This window comes from Mixophyes fleayi, chromosome 3, assembly GCF_038048845.1.
Source record: "Mixophyes fleayi isolate aMixFle1 chromosome 3, aMixFle1.hap1, whole genome shotgun sequence".
Lineage (NCBI taxonomy): Eukaryota > Metazoa > Chordata > Amphibia > Anura > Limnodynastidae > Mixophyes > Mixophyes fleayi.
This window is the reverse complement of record NC_134404.1, coordinates 303725078-303744349: the sequence shown is the minus strand read 5'-3', so window position 1 is coordinate 303744349 and position 19272 is coordinate 303725078.

The following is a 19272-nucleotide window of genomic DNA, read 5'->3' as shown; positions in this document are numbered from 1 at the left end:
CTTTGGCAGAAAGCAGTGCGTCAGTGGCTAATACATGGTGTAAAAGATTATGTTTGGCTACAGGATTCTTCCCCCTTCAATCTATATTTCTCTTGAGGTCCTTTCTGTGAAGGCCTTGGACAGCTTTTCAGCAAATGGGCCCTTTGAGGCCAGACGGCGTATAGTCTCTCTGACACCTTAAGTTAGCATCTGGGAATCTGATTCAGTTGACCATCCCTATGTTGGTTGTATAGTATTAGCTTGATAGTTGTATTGCTTTTCTCGCCACCATCAAGCATACAATTAAAACTGCCACCCACTAGCTTCGCCTTACCAATTATGCCATAACCAAGGTATTTTGTGAAGAGCCGACACTCTTACTGAGGAAGCCTTCGGTTCTCCCTCACTACTAATCTATCACTCTATCACAATTTACTTTAACAAAAGTTATCATAAAACACAATGATTTTCCCAGTTTCAGCTATGTAGCATTTTGACCAAACTGCACGTAGATTTGAAGACCTAAAATTCTTAAGTGTAGTTTAATTTGGAAAATAAATCTACAATGCTTAAGATAAAACAATTAATCAAATGACATACAAAGATATAACACAATGGTCTCTTGTAAAATAATAAGGATAAAACACAGAATTGATAAACTCACATGTGTTCAAGTTTCTGTTGCTGGGAGAAGCAGAAAAGGGACACTCTTCAATATCAGATAGGCTCCCAAAAGTGAACAATTCCTTGAAGTTACAGGACAGTTTTGAGACATGCTGCGGGGCCCACAGCCCCCTTCCTGTGATGTCGGAACTAGAAAGTCTGTGTAAATGCAAATTAGGGTTTTATAACTCCTGTTCAAAACACCTTTCAAGTCAGATTTTATTTATCCTGTCCTAACTTCTCACCAGAATGGCTTAGAAATGTGATTTTACTGCCACACAACAGGTCATAAGTTTCCCTTCATCTGCATGTCCCAGTTTGTTATTAACATTTAAACCAGCTGCCTGGCTCAGCAGTCGACACGTCTGCGACATCCCATAGGTGTGTTGCATATCACTGTCCTAAAGGTTTCAACTTTTGCAACCTGTGCCATAAATTGATACAGGGTCTGTAATAGCCCTTGGGGAGAATAGAGAAGTTTAACAAAATCAAAAGGGCACATTAATTTAGATTCAGTTTTAAGGTTTTAACCCCTGGCTGTACACAGCTCCTCAGAGCCATATCAAGCTCTTACTAGGAATTAATTCATAAACCCATATTTGCGGTTTTACATAGCTAGAAATTATCTTGCATATGACAGGGAAGTGTAATGATGTATTTCCTGTATCATCATCATCATCATCATCATCATCAACATTTATTTATATAGCGTCAGCAAATTCCGTAGCGCTTTACAATTGGGAGCAAACATTAATAAGACAATACTGGGTAATACATACAGACAGAGAGGTAAATGAACCCTGCTCGCAAGCTTACAACCTATAAGATGCATTTCCTGTCTAACAAGCTTTTTGGATCCATATTTTCCTGGAAATTATGTTTTGTCTTGTTTTCAGATTTGATTTTGGCGCAAAGAATCGAGTCGTGTTTTGTATCTACTCAGAACAACAACTCGCGGATCTGTCAGATTTCTCAGAATCCGAACCACTCATCTAAAATGTAAACATACAACTTTTTGCTTCTTGGTTCTGACCAATCACACAAAATATTTGGTATTCATAGTTTCCTTCCTTTCATTATATTATTAGATTTGAGTGCAGAAATGACATGTAAGACTAAACTTGTAGCTTCATTCCTCCTTCACATAACTCTTTTGAGTATGTTCCCAATCTATATCAATACTGCACTGAAAGGTCGTTACTGACAGCCTTTTTGATGACCTAGTCAGGAACTTCATTCCCTTGGCAAGTAAGAAAGACAAACTAAATTCCTTTCTTAGAATAAAAGGATTTCCCAATTCAGACTTGAATCTGCTTCCAACAATAACTGTGAACTTTCTCCCCAGCCACCCTAGAGACTCGTGTTGACAGCAATTCCAAAATCTAAATGTTGTTCGCTGATTACCTGATTTCCAGTGCCTCTAAAGAGTGAAAACATGAAAGAATTAAGTATTCATCATCATCATCATTTATTTATATAGCGCCACTACTTCTGCAGCGCGGTACAGAAAACTCACTCACATCAGTCCCTGCCCCATTGGGGCTTACAGTCTAAATTCCCTAACATACACAGACATACACAAAGACTATGGTCAATTTGTTAGCAGCCAATTAACTTACCAGGATGTTTTTGGAATGTGGGATGAAACCGGAGCCCCCGGAGGAAACCCATGCAAACACAGGGAGAACATACAAACTCCACACAGATAAGGCCATGGTCAGGAATTGAATTCCTGACCCCAGTGCTGTAAGGCAGAAGTGTTAACCACTTAGCCACCATGCTGCCCTGTAGTATTCTGCATTGATATAATAACTTCAACATTTAAAGTGGTTTTATGCAAAAAAAAAATCAGTTTTTTAAGGCTCATCTTGAGTAAAACAAACACACTTACAAGTCTACAGATGTCTGGGACGAAATCATTGCTTGGCAATGTCAATGTCAATATTTTTGCTATTTTTCATGATAATTAGGCCAACGGGTGTCACTGTCTGCTGTCAATGGGTGATTTTTCCTTTAATCTCTTCATGAAAATTCCCTACATATTACTAAATGCAATAAGAAGAATTTCTTTGTGCAATTACACCCACATGGTCTAGTAAACAGCTAAAGAGAATTAAAGTGAAAACAATACACATTTAAAAATAAGGTATACTTTTCCTTCTAGCATCAATTAAGACTTGTTCTCATTTACACCTTTGGTGCATAATATAGAACACACCAACATTGCACAAATATATATTTGCTTATAGATGTAATTGCTTAGCTGCATTTTTCCATTTTAGGGGGACTTGAAGATATGGAAAAAACAAAAATGGTTTACCACAACTGAAAATGCAGCAGGTTGTGTTCATAAAATTTAGTGGGGTACAAATAAAACGTGTTGTGTACTTTCAGACAGAGGTAGTGCAGTAAAGAGAGGTGATTCTAAAAAATTACCAATTTTATCTGTCTCTTATACTATTCTTAATATACAGGTATGGATCTCTGCAGACCCCACAGCAAAATTTGGGTAGGAACCATCGATACACCTGTAACCTTCCGGGCCTCTCACTCTGAAAAATTGGGACGCAGTTCATGCGCCTCTCAAAAGAGGACTCTGTTCTTTTCAGAGGAGACCGGTAGTCGCAGTGTTGCTTTGGGGACCCCATGGTATGGGGGAAATCTCCCACAGGGGCCTCAGAACAGGAAGACAGGGACATTGTTGGGCACCCCTCACCACCGGTCCTTGTAATGATCGTACCTGCACCGATAGTAACTCCGCCACTGATGACATACTTACTGGAGAAACATAAGAATCAAGAAAAGTTATTATTATTATAACTATTATTATTATTATTGTCGTTGGTTTGCAAGGTGTCACAGTAGTCCGCAGCGTAAGACAGCGGGGAAATCAGGACATAAATAAAACAGGGACACACAAGAGTTACAAAAGTTTGAAAATGCAAGCACACAGTGCAAATATTATTATGTATTTCTGTAGGATTTATCTAGGTAAACAGGGTGTCAAGATGGCTGCAGTGATGAGGAACTAGACAAGTCAGAGAGGTACTTGTAGAATACAGGATAACTGCTATCATGTTCTCTGTATAATGCCCACATGCAAAAGTAGATGTTGTGTTGTGATATGAGATATTTAAATGAGCCTTAAAGAGTGACATATTTAGTGGTTGACCACAGAGCCTTTGTAGCACATCAGAACAATATGCTTTTTATATATCCTTAGATGTGGCCAATACCTTCTCTGAGCCACCTTGTGTACCATGCAGACACAATTGATATGGTGTAGATGCACTGGATTTATATATAAATAGTTTCAGCAGTTATGAGACTTTAATCCAGGAATTGAGTCCCACAAAGTTGGTAACTTGTCAAACAGTCAATTGTTATAGATGTTAGTAACTTACAATTTGGATAATTAAATACTTCTCAACTCCTGTTGGACGTTCAAACTCGGTAATGTTGCCTTATAAAAAATGCCGCTCATCCAATCAGAATCCTGGTGCTGTAATTTTTCTTTTCTGGGATGTTTTAAATTGAGATTGAAGCAATAGCTCTAATATCAGCAGCGGGAGATTGGATACTGATAACACAATATAGCGCAGGAGTATTTTGTTTGTTTCATCTCTCCCAGACATTGTAGCAGGTAATAAGATTAGAGATGTTTATTGACCGCCGTGTTTTGGTTTTGGTATTGGATCTGGATTAAGTTCGTGTTTTGGTTTTGGGTTTGGATCTGTATTTTTTAGAAAAAAAAAAATATTGCTCTTATTTTGCTCTTACATTATTATTAACCTCAATAACAATAATTTCCAGTCAATTTTGGCCACCTCACAGGTCACAATATTATTTTCATCCACTTTCGGACAAAGACTGCTGTGACCTGGCTGGATGCTAAGCGACAGAGCAATGACACAAACACACGGCAGTTCATAGCACATCTAGGAAACATTGCACACAGCGGTGGCAGAAAAGAAAAGTGGTGCAGGATGGCATTTTCCATGGGCCCTCCCACCTACCCTTATGTAAGATATTGAAATGGACATGTACATTTTCACAAAGCAAGCACTCCAGCGACAAGGATTGCCACTTTTGTGGCTGAAGTGCTTGGTTTGTTTGTGTCGCCACAAAACAAGCTACCAATAGCTTAGGTGCCTTAAGCCCAACAGTACTGTACATAACTCTACATTATTAAACCAGGTCTGCTCGTGCTGCATCTTTATCATCACCATCACCATTTATTTATATAGGGCCACTGATTCCGCAGCGCTGTACAGAGAAGTCATTCACATCAGTCCCTGCCCCATTGGAGCTTACAGTCTAAATTCCCTAACATACACACACACAGGCAGAGAGAGAGAGAGAGAGAGAGACTAGGGTCAATTTTTGATAGCAGCCAATTAATCTACTAGTATGTTTTTGGAGTGTGGGAGGAAACCGGAGCACCCGGAGGAAACCCACGCAAACACGGGGAGAACATACAAACTCCACACAGATAAGGCCATGGTCGGGAATTGAAATCATAACCCCAGCGCTGTGAGGCAATCTTTAATCTCCTTCTCCTCTCTAGATACCTCCCTGACATTCCTGAAGAACTGCCAAACTTATGTAGACACAGGAATGGATATTACAACTGGAGTGGCATTACATCTGCTTCGGATAGACTGTTACATGGAATATGTGGGCAGCATGGAATCCGTCATGTTGGAATACGCTGCATTGAACAGATTTAAACCAATATATAGATGCAGTTGAGGAGACCGTATTCAAATTGAAACGTGACGGACCGGATGAGATCCCAGATTTAAGAGCGCTTGTACACGAGAGATACAATGCACTTTAGAAGAATAATACAGAGGAGGCCCAGAGGCAGGATGATAAATATGTCCAGTTTAAAGAACAGCTAAGAGACCTGAGAAAACAAATGGGTGTGTCACCGGCCCCTGCAGATGAAGATTTGGAAGATGAAGACAAGGAGATCTCCGTCACCCAGAGCACTCCTATAACACAGTTGGAAAGGGTGAATCCAGTGAAAAACAAAGCATGTGGTCACACATACGAGCGAGAAGCAATTGAAAGGATGATTGAAAACAAACTTCAGTACTTATAGCACATGTAGGTAACATTGGCACACAGCGGTAGCTGAAAGGAAAAGTGGTGCAAGATGGAATTGTCCTTGGGACCCTCCCATCCATCCTTACAATGGTTCTTAAAAAGGACTTGCACACTTTAACAAACCAAGCACTTCAACAGCAAGGAGTGCCATTTTTGTGGATGAAGTGCTTGGTTTGTTTGGGCCCCCCACAAAACAAGGTAACAATGGGCTTAAGGCAGCTAAACTGCTGTCAATGAACTCTACAGTGGTAAGATGTTGTCGTCATCATCTTCAACCTCATCCTCACCCTCATCAGAGTGTACATCATCCTATCACAATATTAATTCAACCCTGCAGGAAACCACCATTACAGAAGTCTCTGTAACATTAATGTCAAAAACAAAAATGTAAAATAAAAGCTTTTACCTTTTTAAAGAAAAAAACACATCTCTAAAAAAGGTGAAACTTTACTGTGGAAAAGCATAAAAACGTCAATATGTCATTTTACCCAAATATTAATAAGCACACCAGCTTTAGCTAGCTCCCTTCTCTCAGCTAGATCCCAGCACCTGTAATCTATATTGTCTTCATCACCCTCATCAGTGTGTACATCATCATCACTCAATACTAATTAATCCTGCTGGAATCCACCATTACAGAAGTGTCTGTACTTTGATCTAATGATAGTAAAGGCCTTCCTCGTGGAATTTGTAGTTCATTTAACGACAGAGCTGTCACGATATTTGGGCAAATCTTTTAGACCTGACCAAATGTCAAAATGTTCTGCTGAATCATCTGCATTATCCTTGGGTCTCTTAGAAAAGCTTAGTTTTTAACTAGCAGCAGTAGCCTGAGAAACTGAAGGAGGTGATGCCGTCGTGTCAGGTACCACTTCAGCTGTAAAATTGCTCACCAGGAGCTCATTGCATCTCTTGTGATCTGGGACAGTGGGAAATAAAGAGAAGACATAGCTATGTAGTATACTATAGTATTGTGTGAGTATGATGTACACACTGATGAGGATGAGGATGATGACAGTGTAAATTGCAGGTGCTGGGATCTAGCTGAGAGAAGGGAGCTAGCTGATGCTGGTATGCTTGTTAATATTTTGGGTAGAATGGCATGTTGGCAATTTTATGCTTATCTACAGTAAACTTTTACCTTTATTAGAGAGGTGTTTTTTCTTTTTTTTTGCCTTTTCTAAAAAGGTACAAGCTTGTTTTTACATTTTTGTTTCCCTGACTTCAAACCACTATGCACTTAAACATAAGCTTTAACACATGACGTAGAGGGATTAGTATCATCATGACTGAGACTGGAGAGTAACACGAACAATGTGACTGGAGACTGGAGAGTGACAAGGACACTGTTGCCGCTCTTGTTTCTGTATGAGCTATGGCACAGTAGAATGTGACTGGAGACTTTTAACAACACTATTATTTCTATTTCAGAAATGACAATTAGCAATGGAGCAATGGCACGGAGACTGTAGACTGGCAGCAACACTTGGACCTCTCCTGATTTTGTGTGGGCTATAACTCAGTAGAATGTCACTGGAGACTTTTAAGAAAACTGCCACCCCTTCTCTTTATGTTTTAGATATGACACTGCCCAACTGTACTAGAGACTGCCAAGAACCGTGCAACCCCTTCTATGTCTCTCTGTGAAATGGCGCCGGATCTCCGTGGAGGTCGGTACTTATAGAATCCAAAACTCGTGAGATCAGACGATGAAACTATGAAGTTTTGCCTCGTTTTCACTTCCGAGGGTGAACGAGAGTACCAAGCTGGCTCGGCACGGTACTTGGATTGGCATAGTTTGGGTGGGCTCGGTTCTCGGAAAAACTGAGCCCGAGCATCTCTAAGTAAAATCCTCCGATCCTAACGAAGATGATCTGACATGGCCCTGGAATGGCACATTTAAGCCAACAAAGGCCCCTGTCTGATTAACAGGGTTCATCCACTGGAGACACTTTACAGTATTTATACAGAAGCAAAAATCAGAAAGTGGGTGTGCAACTATAAAAGTGCATGGTGGTCACAAAGGTAAAATTCTTCAAAGATGTACATCCGGTGTATCTACATGTTTTGCATTTATTTTGTGTGCCACTCACTTGCACTAAGTTGCCATAAAGTTATTTGTTTTAACTTAGCATTTAGGCATATTAACACTAACAATATTTACATTTGCATCGAACTTCAGCCATTTTTCTGAAACTTGCGTATTTACTATAAGTAAATAATAACAACATAAATGCCTTACAAACCTGTCATTAAACAATTGCTATTCTTGGTGAATGAAATCTCAAGTCTGACATTTTCATCAGGTCTGCAACAGTAAAACTAGATGGAGCAGTCAATCAACTGATGACAATATGGAATGGAGATGAAACACTCTTATTCCTTTATCCTGCTTTTCTGCTTTTCCATTGTATTTCTTAACTGCACAGCTCTCTTTCTGCTTTGATTACTTATAAACAGGGCTGGCAAAATATGGTAAGCCCAGTAAGTATGGCTGCTGGGCACCACGCCATGCTTCTGCTTGTTCCACCACCCATCTGGGCAGGTCAGCGGGTGTCATTTCACCTTTCTTCTATAAAGAGCAGTGTGTGGGCATCAGAGCAAACACAGCAGTATAGGATTGCAAATGCTAAAAGGGGCTTCACAGCTCATGCACTGACTTCGGTTCTGGGGGCAGAGGGGCACTAGAGAATCCAGCATCAGCGCTGGTTATATACCCTACTTTAAGCTCTGTCATTAATTTTGCCAATACCAACATTTCTTTAAACTTTTGTCTTAATTTCCTATGGACATTGTATGACAAGTTGTAATAACTGCCATTCACCAGTTATTAAAATTAACCATTTTATACTAGCCAATCTAACCCATATAAAGTTTATTTCTAAGACACAAAGATTTAGAACAGTCCCTCCACAGGGTCCTTATTTTAATCACTTTTTCCTTCTTTTTTTTACATCTTTACACTTTACAATACATTCGCCTATTTGTCTCTGGTTGACATCTTTTTAATAGTATTTAATAAAGTTTTGTTTTAGCTACTGTTGGTAAACCCTTTAGACCTAGATTGCCCTTAATTCAACTCTTGTTTCCCCTTTCTCTTAATCATAACTGCCATTCAGTTAGCATTTGCTAACCAAAGTGAAGGAGAATGTTTAAATTACTGACACTATACCAGAAAAAATTTAAATATATAGTTATGGGCAAAAGATTTGAGAATGACACAAATATTATTTTTCACAAAGTCTGCTGCCACCATTTTTATTATGGCAATTTGCATATACTCCAGAGTGTCATGAAGAGTGATCAAATGAATTGAAATTAATTTCAAAGTCCTCTTTGCCATGACAATAAACTTTAACCCAAAAACAACAGTTTCACTACATTACAGCCCTGCCACAAAAGGACCAGCTGACATCAGGTCCAGATCCATACTGAATTCAGAGCACAAGGTCAGACCTATAATTTAAAATAAGAAGTGTTACTATCAAAGCAATTTATTTTATTATTCCTATTTGAGCAAGCCAATGTGCGTATTCATACTTCATACTTGAATGAACTACATCATCAAGCTGAAAGGTCTACCTTGCTGGGAAACTATAGAACAAAGTATTTTCCCAAATAATCAATAATTTAGAGTGATGTTTCATGTCTAGGTGTTGAAAAATGTATACTCTGTTATTTGCATGTATTATTATGACTCTTATTTTCGTGAGGAAACTTATAGTCTGTATAAAAATTTCTGTCTATTTCTGGGTAGACTAAGATTCATACCCAGTAAATATAAAATTAACATTTAATATTTAATATTTTAATAAAACTTGATGTAGGAACAATATATGCAATCAGAATTTGAACCAGATCAGTAGTGTGTAAATATGTTGTCCACCAGCCTAGCATGCTGGGTCTTATAGTTCCTCAATAGCTGGAATCTACTGTGGATGGTGATTGGGTAGTTCTCTTTGGGAATATAAAGATCAGCAAGGGAAAGTAAATTGAATGATATGGTAGAAAGGTACAGGGGAATGCCATGGGAAAAGCACTGTGGCAGGACCGATGGGAGGAGCAGAAAAGTTGCACACACCAAAGAATTGCCTAGGGCCCAATGGAGGTTCAGATCAGCTCTGTTTTGGAGAGTCACTTTATGGAGATTGGAACATGCAAACAATTTGCAAGCTCAACATAGATATGATTTTTTACATTTTGAAAGTCTTAACTTTCAGTGACTTGACAACAGTGAATAAGCTTGTGGATGTTTCATTAAAAGAAATATTGGAAAAACGGAACCAGAATACAGAAATCCATTGCATGGTCTCATATTTTTAATAACTCGTCCTTCCTGTATGTGTCATTTGTCATTCTAGTGTACACCAGTGACAAGGAAGTATTGTACTAGTGCATTTCTTACTTCAAACACCATTGATATTGACTACTTACAGCCTGAGGGGAAAAATATTTTATTAGGTTCTGTAGGCTGTAAAAGCAAGGTGAGAGAACAAAGGAGAAGAGTTGAGTGGGAAGAGGCGTCTGTCTGCCTGTACATACTCCTAATGAGAACTATTGTAAGACAGTGATTGATAATGTTAGCCAGCTGCCTGTCACTCTGCCATCAACACCTTCATTCTTTTTTTTCAGTCTCATGCAAAAGCAGGACAATTTTGTTCTACTTTTTACCAAAAAGGAACTGTGCAGAGAGAATACATCCCTATAATTCTGAAAATCAGGCCTTATCATGTGTAAGAAGTACCTGGGATTCCAAAGCTGACAATTGTGCTACCATTGCAGTACATGTATTATGGACAAGGCATCCTTGCCGAAAAACACACCTGACATAAACGGCACCAAGAGCGAGAGGTTGTTCAGAAGTCCATCTGTTTCAAATATTAAAACCAGGATATATAAGTGTAAACACTGTCCCCATAAGCAAAAAGATTTGGCTCCAGGGCACTGGATCAGTTTTTATCTAGCTTTATTGAATGCTATGTAATCCAATGCAGAAGCAGCGCTTCCATATTCCATTTCCTTCAGTCAAGGTGGACATATGTGAGGGAATGGCACATGTCAGCTAGCGTTAGATCACTATTGCAAGTCATCTATTTCTGAATTGATCCAGGGGGTCATGGATCATGCCTTTTCAGTAGATCTAGTTCCCCAATAAGAGTAAAAAAAAAAAATGTAAGAAATTAACAAATAATGATATTATTATAACAAATTAACAATAATAATAACACTGACAGTATTTTAAACAAATGCAATAAGAGACTCCTTGTTCCTCCTGCCTTGGTCCCTTCCTAGCTCACCATAATTATGTTGCACAGTCTCCGAGATAATGGTGAATTTGACATGAGTTTCACACACTCAGGCACAAATACATGAATGTTACATAGCATGCATGTGATTCCAGTCATTGGACCAATTCCTGGTACCCACACTTACTCCCATCCTATGGTTTTGTGCCTATGGATGTTATACACTATGTATCTTCAAGGGAAGAAAAAGCTTCTAAAATATATACTAGCTTCAGATCTTGAAAAAATATACATATATATATAGTACTCTTTACTCAATGTGAACTAGCCGGTTATATTTTGGACCAAATTTTAAGGATTGCACTAATTGCCTTAGTTGTGGAAACCTGTATTTTTTCCTATTTTTGCCAAATTTCCCCATATAAAGTCCATAAAAATGTTTATTGTTATTCTTTATTTTACTTTCAAAAGTTCTATTTGTCCCAAAAATATATATATATACTAATAACAGAAACATTATACAGCAGATCTAAAACACAAAACCATGGTCTAGCTGTGGACGGGCAAAAACCATTATGTAGTTTAATAGTATATAAACAAGTTCTTTGCAAACTCTTAAAAACACAAAAACATTTTTCTTGATCCATTTTAGTCCAAGCACGGAGCAAGGTTTAACCCACCACAGCGAAAAGTCAAGCTACATCTTCTTTTCTTAATTTACCATTGTAATACAATAAACAACAAAAACAAGAAAACATCTATAAAGACGCACCACCAACTAATTAGCACCATCCTGTGGTACATCATTTAACCCACTAGCATCAACGGTACTCCAAAATGTCCCGTTCATTAGATTTTCAAGGAAGGGTCCACTTGGACTAGCATCCAATTCGGAGAAAAACAGACACGTTTAAAATAATGAGGGGTGAGTGAACTGTTATGGCAGGCAATACTTAGTAATGAAGTTTTCATTTTTTCAAAAAAAAACATATGTCATTGATTTATTCTGATTCTCAGATTTATTGATATTAATTATGATTCCCTTAAAGTGTAATATAATAAATCATGAAAAAGTTAAGTGAAAGCTATTGTGAACATGGCACACAGCATTATATGACGTATTACAGAGAATATTAATGCAATTTACTGAGATGCAAAAATGTTTTAAATTATTTCTTAACTTCGGATTTTAAAAGAAAATAAATTTATAACAGTTATCAATTAAAAATATTTTCCTGTCTGCATAAGAACATCAACATTTTTCATTTGGTGAACTGATGTTTTTTTCAAAACATCTGTACAAGCGATTAGAATATATAAATCACCTAATATACTCTGATTAAAGATTAGATTTTAAGTTGCAGTAACATAATAAGTAGAGATGAGCGCATTTGGATTTCTGAAATCCGAGCCCACCCGAACGTTGCCGATCCGAGTCGGATCCGAGACAGATCCGGGTATTGGCGCCAAATTCAAATCTGAAACTGAGGCTCTGACTCATAATCCCGTTGTCGGATCTCGCGATACTCGGATCCTATAAATTCCCCGCTAGTCGCCGCCATCTTCACTCGGGCATTGATCAGGGTAGAGGGAGGGTGTGTTAGGTGGTCCTCTGTCCTGCTATATCTCGTGCTGTTAAGTTCTGTGATGTGCTGTGCTCTGCTGTGCTGTGCCCAGTCCAGTGGTGCTGTGTCCTGTGCTCTGTCCTTCTGAGGTCAGTGGTGCTGCTGGGTCCTGTGCTGTGTCCTGTTCAGTCCAGTGGTGCTTTGTCCTGTGCTCTGTGCTTCTAAGGGCATAGTTATTTCCCCAATATTCCCAAGTGTTTAAAAAAATAAAAAAAAGTTATTTTAAAAAATACAAAAAACTAATTTAATTTTTTTTTTATTACCACAAAATTTGCACAACCAATCCTGCAGTATAAGCCCATTGGTACTGCAATATTACCAAGTTCACACATTCAGCAGTAAAAGTCCAGTGGTACTGCAATATTACAAAGTTCACACATTCTGCAGTATCAGTGCAGTGGTGCTGTGTCCTGTGCTCTGTCCTGCTGAGTTCAGTAGTGCTGCTGGGTCCTGTGCTGTGTCCTGTTCAGTCCAGTGGTGCTGTGTCCTGTGCTCTGTGCTTCTAAGGGCATAGTTATTTCCCCAATATTCCCAAGTGTTTAAAAAAATAAAAAAAAGTTATTTTAAAAAATACAAAAACTAATTAAATTTTTTTTTAATTACAACAAAATTTGCACAACCAATCCTGCAGTATAAGCCCATTGGTACTGCAATATTACCAAGTTCACACATTCAGCAGTAAAAGTCCAGTGGTACTGCAATATTACAAAGTTCACACATTCTGCAGTATCAGTCCAGTGGTGCTGTGTCCTGTGCTCTGTCCTGCTAAGTTCAGTAGTGCTGCTGGGTCCTGTGCTGTGTCCTGTTCAGTCCAGTGGTGATGTGTCCTGTGCTCTGTGCTTCTAAGGGCATAGTTATTTCCCCATTATTCCCAAGTTTTTAAAAAATAAAAAAAAGGTATAAAAAAAATAAAAAAAAAAAAAATAATTATAACAAAATTTGCAAAACCAATCCAGCAGTATAAGTCCATTGGTACTGCAATATTACCAAGTTCACACATTCTGCAGTATCTTGTGCTACATATAATGGAGACCAAAAATTTGGAGGATAAAGTAGGGAAAGATCAAGACCCACTTCCTCCTAATGCTGAAGCTGCTGCCACTAGTCATGACATAGACGATGAAATGCCATCAACGTCGTCTTCCAAGCCCGATGCCCAATCTCGTAGTACAGGGCATGTAAAATCCAGAAAGCCCAAGTTAAGAAAAAGTAGCAAAAAGAGAAACTTAAAATCATCTGCGGAGAAACGTAAAGTTGCCAATATGCCATTTACGACACGGAGTGGCAAGGAACGGCTTAGGCCCTGGCCCGTGTTCATGACTAGTGGTTCAGCTTCACCCACGGATCTTAGCCCTCCTCCTCCTCCCCCCCCCCTACAAAAAATTGAAGAGAGTTATGCTGTCAGCAACAAAACAGCAAACAACTCTGCCTTCTAAAGAGAAATTATCACAAATCCCCAAGGCGAGTCCAAGGGTGTTGGTGGTTGTCAAGCCTGACCTTCCCATCACTGTACGGGAAGAGGTGGCTCGGGAGGAGCCTATTGATGATGTAGCTGGCGCTGTGGAGGAACTTGATGATGAGGATGGTGATGTGGTTATTGTAAATGAGGCACCAGGGGGGGAAACAGCTGATGTCCATTGGATGAAAAAGCCCATCGTCATGCCTGGTCAGAAGACCAAAAAATGCACCTCTTCGGTCTGGAGTTATTTTTATCCAAATCCAGACAACCAATGTATGGCCAAATGTAGCTTATGTAAAGCTCAAATAAGCAGGGGTAAGGATCTTGCCCACCTAGGAACATCCTCCCTTATACGTCACCTGAATAAACTTCATAGTTCAGTGGTTAGTTCAGGAACTGGGGCTAGGACCCTCATCGGTACAGGGACACCTAAATCCCGTGGTCCAGTTGGATACACACCAGCAACACCCTCCTCGTCAACTTCCTCCACGATCTCCATCAGATTCAGTCCTGCAGCCCAAGTCAGCAGCCAGACTGAATCCTCCTCAATACGGGATTCATCCGAGGAATCCTGCAGCGGTACGCCTACTACTGCCCCTGCTGCTGTTGCTGCTCGGAGTCGGTCATCTTCCCAGAGGGGAAGTCATAAGACCGCTAAGTCTTTCACAAAACAATTGACCGTCCAACAGTCGTTTGCCATGACCACAAAATACGATAGTAGTCACCCTATTGCAAAGCGTATAACTGCGGCTGTAACTGCAATGTTGGTGTTAGACGTGCGCCCGGTGTCCGCCATGAGTGGAGTGGGATTTAGAGGGTTGATGGAGGTATTGTGTCTCCGGTACCAAATCCCGTCGAGATTCCACTTCACTAGGCAGGCGATACCAAAAATGTACAGAGAAGTACGATCAAATGTCCTCAGTGCTCTAAAAAATGCGGTTGTACCCACTGTCCACTTAACCACGGACATGTGGACAAGTGGTTCTGGGCAAACGAAGGACTATATGACTGTGACAGCCCACTAGGTAGATGCATCCCCTTCCGCAGCAACAGCAACAGCTGCATCAGTAGCAGCATCTACAAAATGGCTGCTCGTGCAAAGGCAGGCAACATTGTGTATTACAGGCTTTAATAAGAGGCACAACGCTGACAACATATTAGAGAAACTGAGGGAAATTATCTCCCAGTGGCTTACCCCACTTAGACTCTCATGGGGATTTGTGGTGTCAGACAATGCCAGTAACATTGTGCGGGCATTAAATATGGGCAATTTCCAGCACGTTCCATGTTTTGCCCACACCAATAATTTGGTAGTGCAGCATTACCTCAAGAGTGACAGGGATGTGCAGGAGATGCTTGCGGTGGCGCGCAAAATTGCTGGACACTTTCGGCATTCAGCCAGTGCCTACCGCAGACTAGAGGCACATCAAAAAAGCATGAACCTGCCCTGCCATCACCTCAAACAAGAGGTTGTGATGCGCTGGAACTCCACCCTCTATATGCTGCAGAGGATGGAGGAGCAGCAAAAGGCCATTCAGGCCTACACAGCCACCTACAACACAGGCAAAGGAGTGGGGATGCGCCTGAGTCAAGCGCAGTGGAGACTGATTTCCGTGTTGTGCAAGGTTCTGCAGCCATTTGAACTTGCCACACGAGATGTCAGTTCCGACACTGCCAGCTTGAGTCAGGTGATTCCCCTGATCAGGCTGTTGCAGAAGCAGCTGGAGAAAGTGAAGGAGGAGCTGGTAAGACCTGTACAAGGTTTTCTATGTATTATATTGTGGTGGCCAGTGGCCAGTCCTCTACGCAGTCCAGATACTATTTTTGGGTGTAATTCAGACCTGTTGAAGGTTTTCTATATATTTTTTATTGTGGTGGCCAGTGCCCACTACTCTACGCAGTCCAGATACTATTTTTGGGTGTAATGCAGACCTTTTGATGGTTTTCTCTATATTTTTTATTGTGGTGCCAAGTGCCCACTACTCTACGCAGTCCAGATACTATTTTTGGGTGTAATTCAGACCAGTTGATGGGTTTTTAATTATATTGTGGGGAACACTCCTCTACGCAGTCCAGAAAGATACCTCGTTGCAACGTTTTGTACTAAAAAAAAAAAATATTGTGAAGTGTTAGGTGTTCAGAATAGCCTTTAAATTAGTGTAAATGATTGTTATTGAATGTTATTGAGGGTAATAATAGCGTAGGAGTGAAAATAAGCCCAAAAACTTGATTTTTACACTTTTTAGGTTTTTTTCAAAAAAAAATCCGAATCCAAAACCTTAAATCCGAACCAAAACCTTTCGGCAGGTGTTTTGCGAAACAAATCCGAACCCAAAACATCGCGAAAATCCGGATCCAAAACACAAAACACGAGACCTCAAAAGTCGCCGGTGCACATCCCTAATAACAAGCAAGATATGAGGCATTTTTATCTTACAGCATATTTTGAACAATTATGTAACACTGTTGTATTATTCAGCTGTACTGTACATGTTTTGTAGTATTATATTCATATTTAGTTAACCTAAACAAATGACTCTCATCGACATATGACTGTGGTTGGTCCTAATAACTCGGGACTCTTGCAGATGCCTCTCTTTTAAGTTTATCAGGGACCCTTTCCAGACTCCAGGGGTGCCCTTAGAGGAGGTTTCCAGTTTCCCAGAGACCCACCTACACTTGGATAACAACAGTTCTGTGGTTTAGAAGTAGGAAACTGTTTCAAGGAACCTCCTCCTCCTCCTCCTCCTGTCCGCATTAGAAAAAACTATAAAAGTCTCCAGTCTAAGACCCATTTTTGTGGGGATCTGCTTATGTTTTAATGAATTTGGCTTCAACAAAATGGCTGCCGTGATTGTTTTCCATTTTGGTTCTACTGTTTCTATGACTTTAGAGAAAAGTAAAATGCAGTAAAATAAAGTTATGTGTTATTGGCTGCTGTGAGTGTTGTGAAGCACTCAGTGAGTAACTGTAACAATAATTGAATTTTTTTTTTCTTATTGGATGTAAGTGGGAGATTAGTATTAATTTCGATGTATTACATTAGCATCATCAACATTATTTATTAAGCGCCAGCATATTCCATAGCGCTTTACAATTGGGAACAAATACAAACAGACAGAGAGGTAAAAAGTTATTGCATTATATTATTTTGGTAAGATGGTCAAGCATAATTTATTTAAAGGAGATTAATACTAATGTGATTTTTTTTTAATGTACAGCTTACTTTATGCCTCATTTTTTTATTTAACATACGTTATTACATTGTTCTTTTCTATTTCTATTATTACAGTAAGTGTTTTTTGGGAGTTTTTTTTATGAATCCTAGCATTTGGAAGCCCCCCTATAGAAACCCAGCATTTGTTCCTGGACTAAACAACCTATTTTATCAAAAGATGTCTGCAAGGATATACAAGAAAATGGTACTCTGGACTCATGAGTCAAAGATTGAAATATTTGGCTGTAATAGAAAGCAGTTTGTTCGCCCAAGGGCTGGAGAGCGATACAATAATAAATGTCTGCAGGCAACAGTGAAGCATGGTTGAGGTTTCAGCAAATGGAATGGGGATTTGGTCTGGACTAATGGTGTCCTCAATGCTGAGAAATACAGGCAGGTTCTTATCAATCATGTAATACCATCAGGGAGGCGTCTGATTGGCTCCAAATTTATTCTGCAACATTACAATGACCCCAAACATACAGCCAATGTAATTAAGAACTATCTTCATCGTAAAGAGCAACAAGGAGTCCTGGAAGTGATGATATGGACCCACAGAGCCCTTATATTAACATCATCAAGTCTGTCAGGGATTACATGAAGAGACAGAAGGATTTGAGCAAGCCTATATCCAAAGAAGTTCTGTGGTTAATTCTCCAAGTTTGGAGCAACCTCCCTGTCGAGTTCCTTCTAAAACTGTGCGCAAGTGTACCTAGAAAATTAATGCTATTTTAAAGGCAAAGTGTGGTCACACCAAATTTTGATTTGATTTAGATTTCCCTTCTGTTCATTCACTTTGCATTTTGTTAATTGATAAAAAATAAACTATTAATACTTCTGTTTTTGAAGGCATTCTTACTTTGCAGCAATTTTTCACACTTGCCTAAAACTTTTGCACGGTACTATATATACACCGATCAGCCACAACATTACAACCACTGACAAGTGAAATGAATAACATTGATTATCTTGTTACAATGGCACCTGTAAAGGGGTGGGATATATTAGGCAGCAAGTGTACTTCCTCCATGATACCTGTACTCCTGCTGTCAGTCACTGGTTCTCTTCTTACATTGAATGCATGAGGAAATGCTCAATGAGTAGTCTATGAGTCATCAATCTCTTCCTTATGTGTTGTCTGTATGAGCAGTATGATAACAGGAGAGGAGCTAGTGGAAAGGGAGAGGAGCAATGCTAATAGTTGAGGGGCAAGGGGAGCCTCTCTTTTCTGCCTCTATAGAGTTATATGGCCCTAGACAAGGATCCCACCTCACCTCATGGTAGGAATGTACCTGAGTAGATAGCTTCAAGAAAAATGTTAAGCATTTTAAACATCATTTCTTAAGCTGGGATTTAAATGGATAAAGCAAAACTCTGCTTTATAGGCTTTATTTAATGGACATTAAAACCATTAAATAACAACCAAATTCCCCTTTCTCAGTTGTTACTGTTAACGGTGATATCAAACGAACAAATGAGAAATTATCCTTTTCCTATTTTCTTACAAAACCAGTACTATAACATGCAGACATATATACATTATGCAGGCCTTTATTTTAATGTAACTTACAGAAACATATCTTAATTCAGTTGGACACTCCATTGTGTTTTATATTAAAGAAATGTAGTACTTTTTTGGAGCTGTAAATTGTACAGTGATCGGGAAACCATATGTATGACATAGAGGTCATGTTAAGACCATCTGTTTTTTTATTCTTACTGTGTGCCTAAGATTACTTTCTTACAACTTAATACCATAGTAAATAGAAAGTGAAGATATTTGGATGTTAAAAATGTTGATATATGCAAGAACTAGGTCAAAATCCAATAATCATAAATTACTTACTTAAGTCCATAGTAAAGGAACAGTTTATGCTGGTAGCACTGCATATTTTATCTTGATGTATTGTTAGTGCATATTAATGTACAATGTGCAAGATAAAGAAATATTGAAAACTCTGTGATACCATA